This window comes from Convolutriloba macropyga, chromosome 8, assembly GCF_964194025.1.
Source record: "Convolutriloba macropyga chromosome 8, txConMacr16.3, whole genome shotgun sequence".
NCBI lineage: Eukaryota > Metazoa > Xenacoelomorpha > Acoela > Convolutidae > Convolutriloba > Convolutriloba macropyga.
Window position 1 is genome coordinate 9,554,094 of NC_134475.1, and position 14,924 is coordinate 9,569,017.

Below are 14,924 nucleotides of genomic sequence, written 5' to 3' on the forward strand. Positions count from 1 at the left end.
TGGTTTAGTTTGTAACAAAAATTTTTAACTTTTCTAAGGGGTGTCAGTTTGGCCGAATTCCGGTGTCTGGGGCTAAAAATCGTCAAGATTAAATCCTTTTTAAAGTGCTATATTTTTATAGAATAACGAAGACCGTTTCATCCTGAGTTCAAAAAATGTCCATTTTTTAAATTTGGTTCAGTAGATAGCGAGATATAACCCATTTTGTATAAACCCCCACACACCTAATGATGACAGCCCTGTTGCAACCCCCCATCCCCCCCCTATTTTGCAAATCGTTTTAAAGTCATATCTCACGATGTTGCACTTATTTGTTTTCGGTCCTGTATAGCCCATCAAATAGACCTCGGTCCGAGCTTTCGAACGATGTAATTTGATAATATTCAATTTTCAGGACATTTGTTCACGTTCCTGTGAGTCTGCAATGTGAACGTTTCGAATGGCGGCAAGCTGCGATCAGATGACATGCTCAGCGTCGGTGACTCTGGTCATACCTGAACAGGTTGTCACCATCGCCGCTTCCGTAGTGTGACCCGCAGGTCTGTGAACCAACATACCTGAAACGTATGAAATGATAAAACAATATTAGTAGAGAGCACGCAAAGGGCGTCCGAGACAAGAAAGGTGCACGAGAGAGGTAACCCCCCCCCCGCTCTAGTTGTACGGGAGTGCAGAGGATCGTGGTACGTCGCAGAATAGCTGCGCGCGCTGCTGTAGAGCGCAGATCAGAGTGTCGGGCTTGCCCAAGGTCATTTTAATAGCAGGAATTGAGTATTTTAGATCAAGTGAGATGCAGTCAAGGTATTTTGACGACCATGTACCTGGACAGGGAGTTAATGTTAACGAATTCTTGAGTCCAGGAGGACGCAGAAAGGAGATAAGAGTGAAATGTTTCGAAGGTTTTAAAAAAGACAAGGAATTATACAGGACAAGACGTCAAGTTGATTTAGATCTCGCAACCTCTATAAGGTTCCTCATTTTCCAAGCTAAGTGCGAACCTGGGCAAGTACTATTGAAAGTCTGGAAGATATTTAAGAATGCGAAATCGATCAAGTTGGGCAAATTAAGACCAAATCAGAAAACGGGCGAAAAAAATGGCGCTGCAATGGCTGGGTCAATTTTTTCGGCTGTGGAGACTGCAAACGTGCCAGGAGTCTTATAGAGAAAAAGAGAGAAAAATATGGCTAAATGATTATCGAAAAAGTTGGCAAGATCAGATGTCTCGGTTTTCATACCAAGAAGAAGGTTGTACCTTTACCAAAAAAAAAATTCCTGCGAAAAAGGAAGTGCCTAGCCAATTTTCCAGCTGGGGTAAATGATGGTCCCTAATAAACGAAAGTCGATTTGCGGATGACGTTTTTGATTGTTTATTTTCAAATGGTGTCGTGCTAGTAGAGCAATTGTTATAGCAGTGTTGTTTTAGTGTTTGCCTTGTAGTTTTTTTTTATATTGAGAAATTGTTTATTTGATGCTTATGATTTAGCTAATCTGAATTCAGAATTGTCCCATCTGAGAGCTTTTTTCTTTATCTTTTTTTTGTACTGCTTCTATTAACTTTTGCATGGTTTGTTTTTGAGGATTCTGCAGGGGAAACCCTAGATTACCAACAGAATCGTTGAAAAACATTCCATTATATGCTCAAAATTACGATTTTTCCGCATTTTAGAAATTATAGAATTTTAAAAATTGGTCTTTTTCATCGGGTCAAGGAGTTATTCAAATCGAACAAAACTTGGTATGGAGCATCCCCTGTATAACTAGAGTCTAAAACAAAAAGAGTTTATGCTATAGCTTGCCTAGGAAAAAAGTTAGCTTTTGATACGGAAATTTGCTATTGTTTCGAATATTTTTTTCAAAAATAGGTCTTTTTTATCGGGTCAAGGAGTTGTTCAAATCGAATCAAAATCGGTATGGAGTATCCCCAGGGTATTTAAAGTGTAAAAGAAAAAGAATTTTTGGTACAGCTTACCTAGGAAAAAAGTTCGTATTTCAATCGGAAATATCGATTTATTCGCTTATTCTATTTTCAAAAATATAGAAATTTTGTCGGGTCAAGGAGTTGTTCAAATGAAAACAAACGCGGTTTGGAGTATCCCCTGTGTATCTAGACTCTAAAACAAAAAGGTTTTTTGGTATAGCTTGCCTGGAAAAAAAGTTCGTATTTCAATCGGAAATATCGATTTATTCGCTTATTCTATTTTCAAAAATATAGAAATTTCGTCGGGTCAAGGAGTTTTTTAAATTGAACCAAACTCGGCATGGAGTATCCCCTGTGTATCTAGAGTCTAAAACAAAAAGAGTTTTTGGTATAGCTTGCCCAGGAAGAGTTCGTATTTCAATCGGAAATATCGATTTATTCGCTTGTTCTATTTTCAAAAATATAGAAATTTCGTCGGGTCAGGGAGTTGTTCAAATCAAAACAAACTCGGTATGGAGTATCCCCTGTGTATCTAGAGTCTAAAACAAAAGGATTTTTCGGTATAGCTTGCCTGGAAAAAAGTTCGTATTTCAATCGGAAATATCGATTTATTCGCTTATTCTATTTTCAAAAATATAGAAATTTCATCGGGTCAAGGAGTTTTTCAAATCAAACCAAACTCGGTATGGAGTATCCCCTGTGTATCTAGAGTCTAAAACAAAAGGAATTCTTGTATAGCTTGTCTAGGAAAAAAGTTCGTATTTCAACCGGAAATATCGATTTATTCGCTTATTCTATTCTCAAAAATATAGAAATTTCGTCGGGTCAAGGAGTTGTTCAAATTGAACCAAATTCGGTATGGAGTATCCCCTGTGTATCTAGAGTCTAAAACAAAAGGAATTCTTGTATAGCTTGTCTAGGAAAAAAGTTCGTATTTCAATCGGAAATATCGATTTATCCGCTTATTCTATTTCCAAAAATATAGAAATTTTGTCGGGTCAAGGAGTTGTTCAAATCGAACCAAACTCGGTATGGAGTATCCCTGTGTATCTAGAGTCTAAAACAAAAGGAATTTTTGGTATAGCTTGTCTAGGAAAAAAGTTAGCTTTTGATTTGAAAATTTGCTATTATTTCGAATATTTTTTTCAAAAATAGGTCTTTTTGATCGGGTCAAGGAGTTGTTCAAATCGAACCAAACTCGGTATGGAGTATCCCCTGTGTATCTAGAGTCTAAAACAAAAAGATTTTTTGGTATAGCTTGCCTAGGAAAAAAGTTCGAATTTCAACCGGAAATATCGATTTATTCGCTTATTCTATTCTCAAAAATATAGAAATTTCGTCGGGTCAAGGAGTTGTTCAAATTGAACCAAATTCGGTATGGAGTATTCCCTGTGTATCTAGAATCTAAAACAAAAGGAATTCTTGTATAGCTTGTCTAGGAAAAAAGTTCGTATTTCAATCGGAAATATCGATTTATCCGCTTATTCTATTTCCAAAAATATAGAAATTTTGTCGGGTCAAGGAGTTGTTCAAATCGAACCAAACTCGGTATGGAGTATCCCCTGTGTATCTAGAGTCTAAAACAAAAGAAATTTTTGGTATAGCTTGTCTAGGAAAAAAGTTAGCTTTTGATTTGAAAATTTGCTATTATTTCGAATATTTTTTTCAAAAATAGGTCTTTTTGATCGGGTCAAGGAGTTGTTCAAATCAAACCAAACTCAGTATGGAGTATCCCCGGGTATGAAGAGTGTAAAACAAAAAGAATTTTTGGTATATCTTGCCTAGGAAAAAACTTCGTATTTCAATCGGAAATATCGATTTATTCGCTTATTCTATTTTCAAAAATATAGAAATTTCGTCGGGTCAGGAAGTTGTTCAAATCAAAACAAACTCGGTATGGAGTATCCCCTGTGTATCTAGAGTCTAAAACAAAAGGATTTTTTGGTATAGCTTGCCTGGAAAAAAGTTCGTATTTCAATCGGAAATATCGATTTATTCGCTTATTCTATTTTCAAAAATATAGAAATTTCGTCGGGTCAAGGAGTTTTTCAAATCAAACCAAACTCGGTATGGAGTATCCCCTGTGTATCTAGAGTCTAAAAGAAAAGGAATTCTTGTATGGCTTGTCTAGGAAAAAAGTTCGTATTTCAATCGGAAATATCGAATTATTCGATTATTCTATTTCCAAAAATATAGAAATTTTGTCGGCTCAAGGAGTTGTTCAAATCGAGCCAAACTCGGTATGGAGTATCCCCTGTGTATCTAGAGTCTAAAACAAAAAGAATTTTTGGTATAGCTTGTCTAGAAAAAAAGTTAGCTTTTGATACGGAAATTTGCTATTATTTCGAATATTTTTTTTCAAAAATAGGTCTTTTTGACCGGGTCAAGGAGTTGTTCAAATCAAACCAAACTCAGTATGGAGTATCCCCCGGGTATGTAGAGTGTAAAACAAAAAGAATTTTTGGTATAGCTTGCCAAGGAAAAAAGTTCGTACTACAATCGGAAATATCGATTTATTCGCTTATTCTACTTCCAAAAATATAGAAATTTCGTCGGGTCAAGGAGTTGTTCAAATCGAACCAAACTCGGTATGGAGTATCCCCTGTGTATACAGAGTCTAAAACAAAAAGAATTTTTGCTATAGCTTGCGTAGGAAAAAAGTTAGGTTTTCATACGCAAATTTGCGATTATTTCGAATTTTTAATTTCAAAAATAGGTCTTTTTCATCGGGTCAAGGAGTTGTTCAAATCGAACCAAACTCGGTATGGAGTATTCCCAGGGTATGTAGAGTGTAAAACAAAAAGAATTTTTGGTATAGCTTGCCTAGGAAAAAAGATCGTACTACAATCGGAAATATCGATTTATTCGCTTATTCTACTTCCAAAAATATAGAAATTTCGTCGGGTCAAGGAGTTGTTCAAATCGAACCAAACTCGGTATGGAGTATCCCCTGTGTATACAGAGTCTAAAACAAAAAGAATTTTTGCTATAGCTTGCGTAGGAAAAAAGTTAGGTTTTCATACGCAAATTTGCGATTATTTCGAATTTTTAATTTCAAAAATAGGTCTTTTTCATCGGGTCAAGGAGTTGTTCAAATCGAACCAAACTCGGTATGGAGTATTCCCAGGGTATGTAGAGTGTAAAACAAAAAGAATTTTTGGTATAGCTTGCCTAGGAAAAAAGATCGTATTTCAATCGGAAATATCGATTTATTCGCTTATTCTATCTTCAAAAATATAGAAATTTCGTCGGGTCAAGGAGTTGTTCAAATCAAAACAAACGCGGTATGGAGTATCCCCTGTGTATCTAGAGTCTAAAACAAAAAGATTTTTTGGTACAGCTTGCCTGGAAAAAAGTTCGTATTTCACTCGGAAATATCGATTTATTCGCTTATTCTATTTTCAAAAATATAGAAATTTCGTCGGGTCAAGGAGTTTTTTAAATTGAACCAAAGTCGGCATGGAGTATCCCCTGTGTATCTAGAGTCTAAAACAAAAATAATTTTTGGTATAGCTTGCCTAGGAAAAAAGTTCGTATTTCAATCGGAAATATCGATTTATTCGCTTATTCTATTTTCAAAAATATAGAAATTTCGTCGGGTCAAGGAGTTGTTCAATTTAAACCAAACTTGGCATTGACTATCCCCTGTGTTTTTAGAGTCTAAAACGAAAAAAATTTTTGGTATAGCTTGCCTAGGAAAAAAGTTCGTATTTCAATCGGAAATATCGATTTATTCGCTTATTCTATTTTCAAAAATATAGAAATTTCGTCGGGTCAAGGAGTTGTTCAAATCGAACCAAACTCGGTATGGAGTATCTAAGGGTATGTAGAGTGTAAAACAAAAAGAATTTTTGGTATATCCTAATTAGGAAAAAAGTTCGTATTTCAATTGGAAATATCGATTTTTTCGCTTATTCTATTTTCAAAAATATAGAAATTTCGTCGGGTCAAGGAGTTGTTCAAATTGAACCAAACTCGGTATGGAGTATCCCCTCTGTATTTAGAGTCTAAAACGAAAGGAATTTTTGGTATAGCTTGCCTAGGAAAAAAGTTCGTATTTCAATCGGAAATAGCGATTTATTCATTTATTCTATTTTCAAAAATATAGAAAATTCGTCGGGTCAAGGAGTTGTTCAAATCGAACCAAACTCGGAATGGAGTATGCCCAGGGTATATAGAGTCTGAAACAAAAAAAAATTTGCTATAACTTGCGTAGGAAAAATTTAGCTTTTCATACGGAAATTTGCGATTATTTCGAATATTTAATTTCAAAAATAGGTCTTTTTCATATGGTCAAGGAGTAGTTCAAATCAAACCAAACTCGGTATGGAGTATGCCCAGGGTATGTAGAGTCTGAAACAAAAAGAATTTTTGCTATAGCTTGCGTAGAAAAAAGTTATCTTTTCATACGGAAATTTGCGATTATTTCGAATATTTAATTTCAAAAATAGGTCATTTTCATACGGTCAAGAAGTTGTTCAAATCGAACCAAACTCGGTATGGAGTATCCCCATTGTATGTTGAGTCTAAAACAAAAAAAATTTTGCTATAGCTAACCTAGGAAAAAAGTTAGTTTTTCATACGGAAATGTGCAATTATTTCGAATAACTTGAGATTATTGAATTTTAAAAATTGGTCTATTTAGTCGTATCAAGGAGTTGTTCAAATCGAACCAAACTCGGTATAGAGTATCCCCAGGGTATGTAGAGTGTAAAACAAAAGAAATTTTTGCTATAGCTTGCCTAGGAAAAAGTAAGCTTTTGATACAGAAAGTTGCTATTATTTCGAATATTTTTTTTCAAAAATAGGACTTTTTCATCGGGTCAAGGAGTTGTTCAAATCAAACCAAACTCGGTATGGAGTATCCCCTTTGTATGTAGAGTCTAAAACAAAAAGAATTCTTGCTATAGCTAGCCTAGGAAAAAAGTTACTTTTTTATACGGAAATGTGCAATTATTTCGAATAACTTGAGATTATTGAATTTTAAAAATTGGTCTTTTTCATCGGATCAAGGAGTTGTTCAAATCGAACCAAACTCGGTATGGAGTATCCCCAGGGTATTTAGAGTGTAAATTAAAAGGATTTTTTGGTATAGCTTGCCTAGGAAAAACGTTCGTATTTCAATCGGAAATATCGATTTATTCGCTTATTCTATTTTCAAAAATATAGAAATTTCATCGGGTCAAGGAGTTGTTAAAATCGAACCAAACTCGGTATGGAGTATGCCCAGGGTATATAGAGTCTGAAACAAAAAAAATTTGCTATAACTTGCGTAGGAAAAAGTTAGCTTTTCATACGGAAATTTGCGATAATTTCGAATATTTAATTTCAAAAATAGGTCTTTTTCATCGGGTCAAGGAGTTGTTCAAATCGAACCAAACTCGGTATGGAGTATTCCCAGGGTATGTAGAGTGTAAAACAAAAAGAATTTTTGGTATAGCTTGCCTAGGAAAAAAGTTCGTATTTCAATCGGAAATATCGATTTATTCGCTTATTCTATTTTCAAAAAAATAGAAATTTCGTCGGGTCAAGGAGTTGTTCAAATCGAACCAAACTCGGTATGGAGTATCCCCAGGGTATGTAAAGTGTAAAACAAAAAGTATTTTTGGTATATCCTAATTAGGAAAAAAGTTCGTATTTCAATTGGAAATATCGATTTTTTCGCTTATTCTATTTTCAAAAATATAGAAATTTCGTCGGGTCAAGGAGTTGTTAAAATCGAACCAAACTCGGTATGGAGTATGCCCAGGGTATATAGAGTCTGAAACAAAAATCAAATTTGCTATAACTTGCGTAGGAAAAAGTTAGCTTTTCATACGGAAATTTGTGATTATTTCGAATATTTAATTTCAAAAATAGGTCTTTTTCATATGGTCAAGGAGTAGTTCAAATCAAACCAAACTCGGCATGGAGTATTCCCAGGGTATTTACAGTGTAAATTAAAAGGATTTTTTGGTATAGCTTGCCTACGAAAAACGTTCGTATTTCAATCGGAAATATCGATTTATTCGCTTATTCTATTTTCAAAAATATAGAAATTTCGTCGGGTCAAGGAGTTGTTAAAATCGAACCAAACTCGGTATGGAGTATGCCCAGGGTATATAGAGTCTGAAACAAAAAAAAAATTTGCTATAACTTGCGTAGGAAAAAGTTAGCTTTTCATACGGAAATTTGCGATTATTTCGAATATTTAGTTTCAAAAAAAGGTCTTTTTCATATGGTCAAGGAGTAGTTCAAATCAAAACAAACTCGGTATGGAGTATGCCCAGGGTATGTAGAGTCTGAAACAAAAAGAATTTTTGCTATAGCTTGCGTAGAAAAAAGTTAGCTTTTCATACGGAAATTCGCGATTATTTCGAATATTTAATTTCAAAAATAGGTCATCTTCATACGGTCAAGAAGTTGTTCAAATCGAACCAAACTCGGTATGGAGTATTCCCATTGTATGTTGAGTCTAAAACAAAAAGAATTTTTGCTATAGCTAACCTAGAAAAAAAGTTAGTTTTTCATACGGAAATGTGCAATTATTTCGAATAACTTGAGATTATTGAATTTTAAAAATTGGTCTATTTCGTTGAACCAAGGAGTTGTTCAAATCGAACTAAACTCGGTATAGAGTATCCCCAGCGTATGTAGAGTGTAAAACAAAAGGAATTTTTGGTATAGCTTGCCTACTAAAAAGTTAGCTTTTGATACGGAAATTTGCTATTATTTCGAATATTTTTTTTCAAAAATAGGACTTTTTCATCGGGTCAAGGAGTTGTTCAAATCAAACCAAACTCGGTATGGAGTATCCCCTTTGTATGTAGAGTCTAAAACAAAAAGAATTTTTGCTATAGCTAGCCTAGGAAAAAAGTTACTTTTTTATACGGAAATGTGCAATTATTTCGAATAACTTGAGATTATTGAATTTTAAAAATTGGTCAATTTCATCGGATCAAGGAGTTGTTCAAATCGAACCAAACTCGGTATGGAGTATCCCCAGGGTATTTAGAGTGTAAATTAAAAGGAGTTTTTGGTATAGCTTGCCTAGGAAAAACGTTCGTATTTCAATCGGAAATATCGATTTATTCGCTTATTCTAATTTCAAAAATATAGAAATTTCATCGGGTCAAGGAGTTGTTAAAATCAAAGCATACTCGGTATGTAGTATCACCAGTGTAATTAGAGTTTAAAACAAAAAGATTTTCTGGTAGAGCTTGCCTAGGAAAAAAAGTTAGTTTTTCAAACGAAAATTTGCGATTATTTCGAATATTTAATTTCAAATTTGGTCATTTTCATACGGTCAAGGAGTTGTTCAAATCAAACCAAACTCGGTACGAAGTTTTGCCCGGTTATGGTATAGCTTGCCTAGGAAAAAAGTTCGTTTTGCAATCGGAAATACCGACTTTTTCGCTGATTATATTTTGAAGAATTGTTAAATTTTATCGGGTCAAGGAGTAATTCAAATCGAACCAAAATGGGTATGTAGTATACCACGGGTACCTTAAGTGTAAAACAAAACGAATTTTTGCTATGGCTTGTATAGGGAAAAAGTTAGTTTTTCATACGGAAATTTGCGAATTTCATGATTAGCAAATTTTAAAGATAGGTCCTTTTTATCGTGTCAAGGAGGTATTCAAATCGAACCAAACTGGGTATGTAGTATACCACGGGTACCTTGAGTGTAAAACAAAAAGAATTTTTGCTATAGCTTGTATAGGAAAAAAGTTAGTTTATCATACGGAAATTCGCGATTATTTCGAATAACGAATTTTAAAAATAGGTCTTTTTTGTATGGTCAAAAACTTCTTGAAATTGAACCAAACTCGGCGTAGTGCATCCCCTGTGTAGCTAGAGTTTAAAACAGAAAGAATTTTTGCTATAGCTTGCCTAGGAAAAAAGTTAGTTTTTCGTACGTTAATTTCCGATTAATTCGAATAATTAATTTTAAATAGTTTTAAAAAATAGTTAATTTTTATTGGGTCAAGGAGTTGTTCAAAGTGAACTAAATTGATATCCCAGACTACCAGTACTATTTAGGTTGTAATGCGAAAAGAATTGTCCGCCTAACTTTCCTAGAAAAAAAATTCGTATTTCAATCGGAAATGTCGACTTATTCGCTTATTCTATTTTCAAAAATACAGAAATTTTATCGGGTCAAGGAGTTGTTCAAAATGAAATAAATTGATATCCCAGACTACCCGTACTATTTAGCTTGTAATGCGAAAAGAATGGTGCGCGTAACTTTCCTAGAAAAAAGTTCGTTTTTCAAACGGAATTTTCGACTTATTCGCTTATTTTATTTTCAAAAATATAGAAATTTTATCGGATCAAGGAGTTGTTCAAATCGAACCAAACTCGATATGGAGTATCCCCAGGGTATGTAGAGTGTAAAACAAAAAGAATTTTTGGTATATCTTAACTAGGAAAAAAGTTCGTATTTCAATCGGAAATATCGATTTTTTCGCTTATTCTATTTTCAAAAATATAGAAATTTCGTTGGGTCAAGGAGTTGTTCAAATCGAACCAAACTCGGTATGGAGTATGCCCAGTGTATGTAGAGTCTGAAACAAAAAAATTTTTGCTATAGCTAGCCTAGGAAAAAGTTAGTTTTTCATACGGAAATTTGCGATTATTTCGAATATTTAATTTCAAAAATAGGTCTTTTTAATACGGCCAAGAAGTTGTTCAAATCTAACTAAACTCGGTATGGAGTATCCCCATTGTATGTAAAGTCTAAAACAAAAAGAATTTTTGCTATAGCTAGCCTAGGAAAAAGTTAGTTTTTCATACGGAAATGTGCAATTATTTCGAATAACTTGAGATTATTGAATTTTAAAAATTGGTCTATTTCGTCGTATCAAGGAGTTGTTCAAATCGAACCAATCTCGGTATGGAATTACCCCAGGGTATGTAGAATGTAAATAAAAGGAATTTTTGGTATAGCTTGCCTAGGAAAAAAGTTCGTATTTCAATCGGAAATATCGATTTATTCGCTTATTCTATTTTCAAAAATATAGAAGTTTCAGCGGGTCAAGGAGTTGTTCAAATCAAACCATACTCGGTATGTAGTATCACCAGTAAAATTAGAGTTTAAAACAAAAAGATTTTCTGGTATATCTTGCCTTGGAAAGAAGTTAGTTTTTCAAACGGAAATTTGCGATTATTTCGAATATTTAGTTTCAAAAAAAGGTCTTTTTCATACGGTCAAGGAGTTGTTCAAATCGAACCAAACTCGGAATGGAGAATTGTCCGGGTATGTAGAGTGTAAAACGAAGGGAATTTTTGGTATAGCTTGCCTAGGAAAAAAGTTCGTTTTGCAATCGGAAATACCGACTTTTTCGCTTATTATATTTTGAAAAATTGTTAAATTTTATCGGGTCAAGGAGTTATTCAATTCAAACCAAACTGGGTATGTAGTATACCACGGGTACCTTGAGTGTAAAACAAAAAGAATTTTTGCTATAGCTTGTATAGGAAAAAAGTTAGTTTTTCATACGGAAATTTGCGAATTTCATGATTAGCGAATTTTAAAGATAGGTCTTTTTTATCGGGTCAAGGAGGTATTCAAATCGAACCAAACTGGGTATGTAGTATACCACGGGTACCTTGAGTGTAAAACAAAAAGAATTTTTGCTATAGCTTGTATAGGAAAAAAGTTAGTTTATAATACGGAAATTTGCGATTTTTTCGAATAACGAATTTTAAAAATAGGTCTTTTTTGTATGGTCAAAAACTTCTTAAAATTGAACCAAACTCGGCATAGAGTATCCCCTGTGTAGCTAGAGTTTAAAACAGAAAGATTTTTTGGTACAGCTTGCCTGGAAATAAGTTCGTATTTCACTCGGAAATATCGATTTATTCGCTTATTCTATTTTCAAAAATATAGAAATTTCGTCGGGTCAAGGAGTTTTTTAAATTGAACCAAACTCGGCATGGAGTATCCCCTGTGTATCTAGAGTCTAAAACAAAAATAATTTTTGGTATAGCTTGCCTAGGAAAAAAGTTCGTATTTCAATCGGAAATATCGATTTATTCGCTTATTCTATTTTCAAAAATATAGAAATTTCGTCGGGTCAAGGAGTTGTTCAATTTAAACCAAACTTGGCATTGACTATCCCCTGTGTATTTAGAGTCTAAAACGAAAAAAATTTTTGGTATAGCTTGCCTAGGAAAAAAAGTTCGTATTTCAATCGGAAATATCGATTTATTCGCTTATTCTATTTTCAAAAATATAGAAATTTCGTCGGGTCAAGGAGGTATTCAAATCGAACCAAACTGGGTATGTAGTATACCACGGGTACCTTGAGTGTAAAACAAAAAGAATTTTTGCTATAGCTTGTATAGGAAAAAAGTTCGTATTTCAATTGGAAATATCGATTTTTTCGCTTATTCTATTTTCAAAAATATAGAAATTTCGTCGGGTCAAGGAGTTGTTCAAATTGAACCAAACTCGGTATGGAGTATCCCCTGTGTATTTAGAGTCTAAAAAGAAAGGAATTTTTGGTATAGCTTGCCTAGGAAAAAAGTTCGTATCTCAATCGGAAATAGCGATTTATTCATTTATTCTATTTTCAAAAATATAGAAAATTCGTCGGGTCAAGGAGTTGTTCAAATCGAACCAAACTCGGAATGGAGTATGCCCAGGGTATATAGAGTCTGAAACAAAAAAATATTGCTATAACTTGCGTAGGAAAAAGTTAGCTTTTCATACGGAAATTTGCGATTATTTCGAATATTTAATTTCAAAAATAGGTCTTTTTCATATGGTCAAGGAGTAGTTCAAATCAAACCAAACTCGGTATGGAGTATGCCCAGGTTATGTAGAGTCTGAAACAAAAAGAATTTTTGCTATAGCTTGCGTAGAAAAAAGTTAGCTTTTCATACGGGAATTTGCGATTATTTCGAATATTTAATTTCAAAAATAGGTCATTTTCATACGGTCAAGAAGTTGTTCAAATCGAACCAAACTCGGTATGGAGTATCCCCATTGTATGTTGAGTCTAAAAGAAAAAAATTTTTTGCTATAGCTAACCTAGGAAAAAAGTTAGTTTTTCATACGGAAATGTGCAATTATTTCGAATAACTTGAGATTATTGAATTTTAAAAATTGGTCTATTTCGTCGTATCAAGGAGTTGTTCAAATCGAACCAAACTCGGTATAGAGTATCCCCAGGGTATGTAGAGTGTAAAACAAAAGAAATTTTTGCTATAGCTTGCCTAGGAAAAAGTTAGCTTTTGATACAGAAATTTGCTATTATTTCGAATATTTGTTTTCAAAAATAGGACTTTTTCATCTTGTCAAGGAGTTGTTCAAATCAAACCAAACTCGGTATGGAGTATCCCCTTTGTATGTAGAGTCTAAAACAAAAAGAATTCTTGCTATAGCTAGCCTAGAAAAAAAGTTACTTTTTTATACGGAAATGTGCAATTATTTCGAATAACTTGAGATTATTGAATTTTAAAAATTGGTCAATTTCCTCGGATCAAGGAGTTGTTCAAATCGAACCAAACTCGGTATGGAGTATTCCCAGGGTATTTAGAGTGTAAATTAAAAGGATTTTTTGGTATAGCTTGCCTAGGAAAAACGTTCGTATTTCAATCGGAAATATCGATTTATTCGCTTATTCTAATTTCAAAAATATAGAAATTTCATCGGGTCAAGGAGTTGTTAAAATCAAAGCATACTCGGTATGTAGTATCACCAGTGTAATTAGAGTTTAAAACAAAAAGATTTTCTGGTATAGCTTGCCTAGGAAAAAAGTTAGTTTTTCAAACGAAAATGTGCAATTATTTCGAATAACTTGAGATTATTGAATTTTAAAAATTGGTCTAATTCGGCGAACCAAGGAGTTGTTCAAATCGAACCAAACTCGGTATAGAGTATCCCCAGCGTATGTAGAGTGTAAAACAAAAGGAATTTTTGGTATAGCTCGCCTAGGAAAAAGTTAGCTTTTGATACGGAAATTTGCTATTATTTCGAATATTTTTTTTCAAAAATAGGACTTTTTCATCGGGTCAAGGAGTTGTTCAAATCAAACCAAACTCGGTATGGAGTATTCCCTTTGTATGTAGAGTCTAAAACAAAAAGAATTTTTGCTATAGCTAGCCTAGGAAAAAAGTTACTTTTTTATACGAAAATGTGCAATTATTTCGAATAACTTGAGATTATTGAATTTTAAAAATTGGTCTATTTCATCGGATCGAGGAGTTGTTCAAATCGAACCAAACTCGGTATGGAGTATCCCCAGGGTATTTAGAGTGTAAATTAAAAGGATTTTTTGGTATAGCTTGCCTAGGAAAACGTTCGTATTTCAATCGGAAATATCGATTTATTCGCTTATTCTATTTTCAAAAATATAGAAATTTCATCGGGTCAAGGAGTTGTTAAAATCGAACCAAACTCGGTATGGAGTATGCCCAGGGTATATAGAGTCTGAAACAAAAAAAATTTGCTATAACTTGCGTAGGAAAAAGTTAGCTTTTCATACGGAAATTTGCGATTATTTCGAATATTTAATTTCAAAAATAGGTCTTTTTCATCGGGTCAAGGAGTTGTTCAAATCGAACCAAACTCGGTATGGAGTATTCCCAGGGTATGTAGAGTGTAAAACAAAAAGAATTTTTGGTATAGCTTGCCTAGGAAAAAAGTTCGTATTTCAATCGGAAATATCGATTTATTCGCTTATTCTATTTTCAAAAATATAGAAATTTCGTCGGGTCAAGGAGTTGTTCAAATCGAACCAAACTCGGTATGGAGTATTCCCAGGGTATATAAAGTGTAAAACAAAAAGAATTTTTGGTATATCCTAATTAGGAAAAAAGTTCGTATTTCAATTGGAAATATCGATTTTTTTGCTTATTCTATTTTCAAAAATATAGAAATTTCGTCGGGTCAAGGAGTTGTTAAAATCGAACCAAACTCGGTATGGAGTATGCCCAGGGTATATAGAGTCTGAAACAAAAAAAAATTTGCTATAACTTGCGTAGGAAAAAGTTAGCTTTTCATACGGAAATTTGTGAT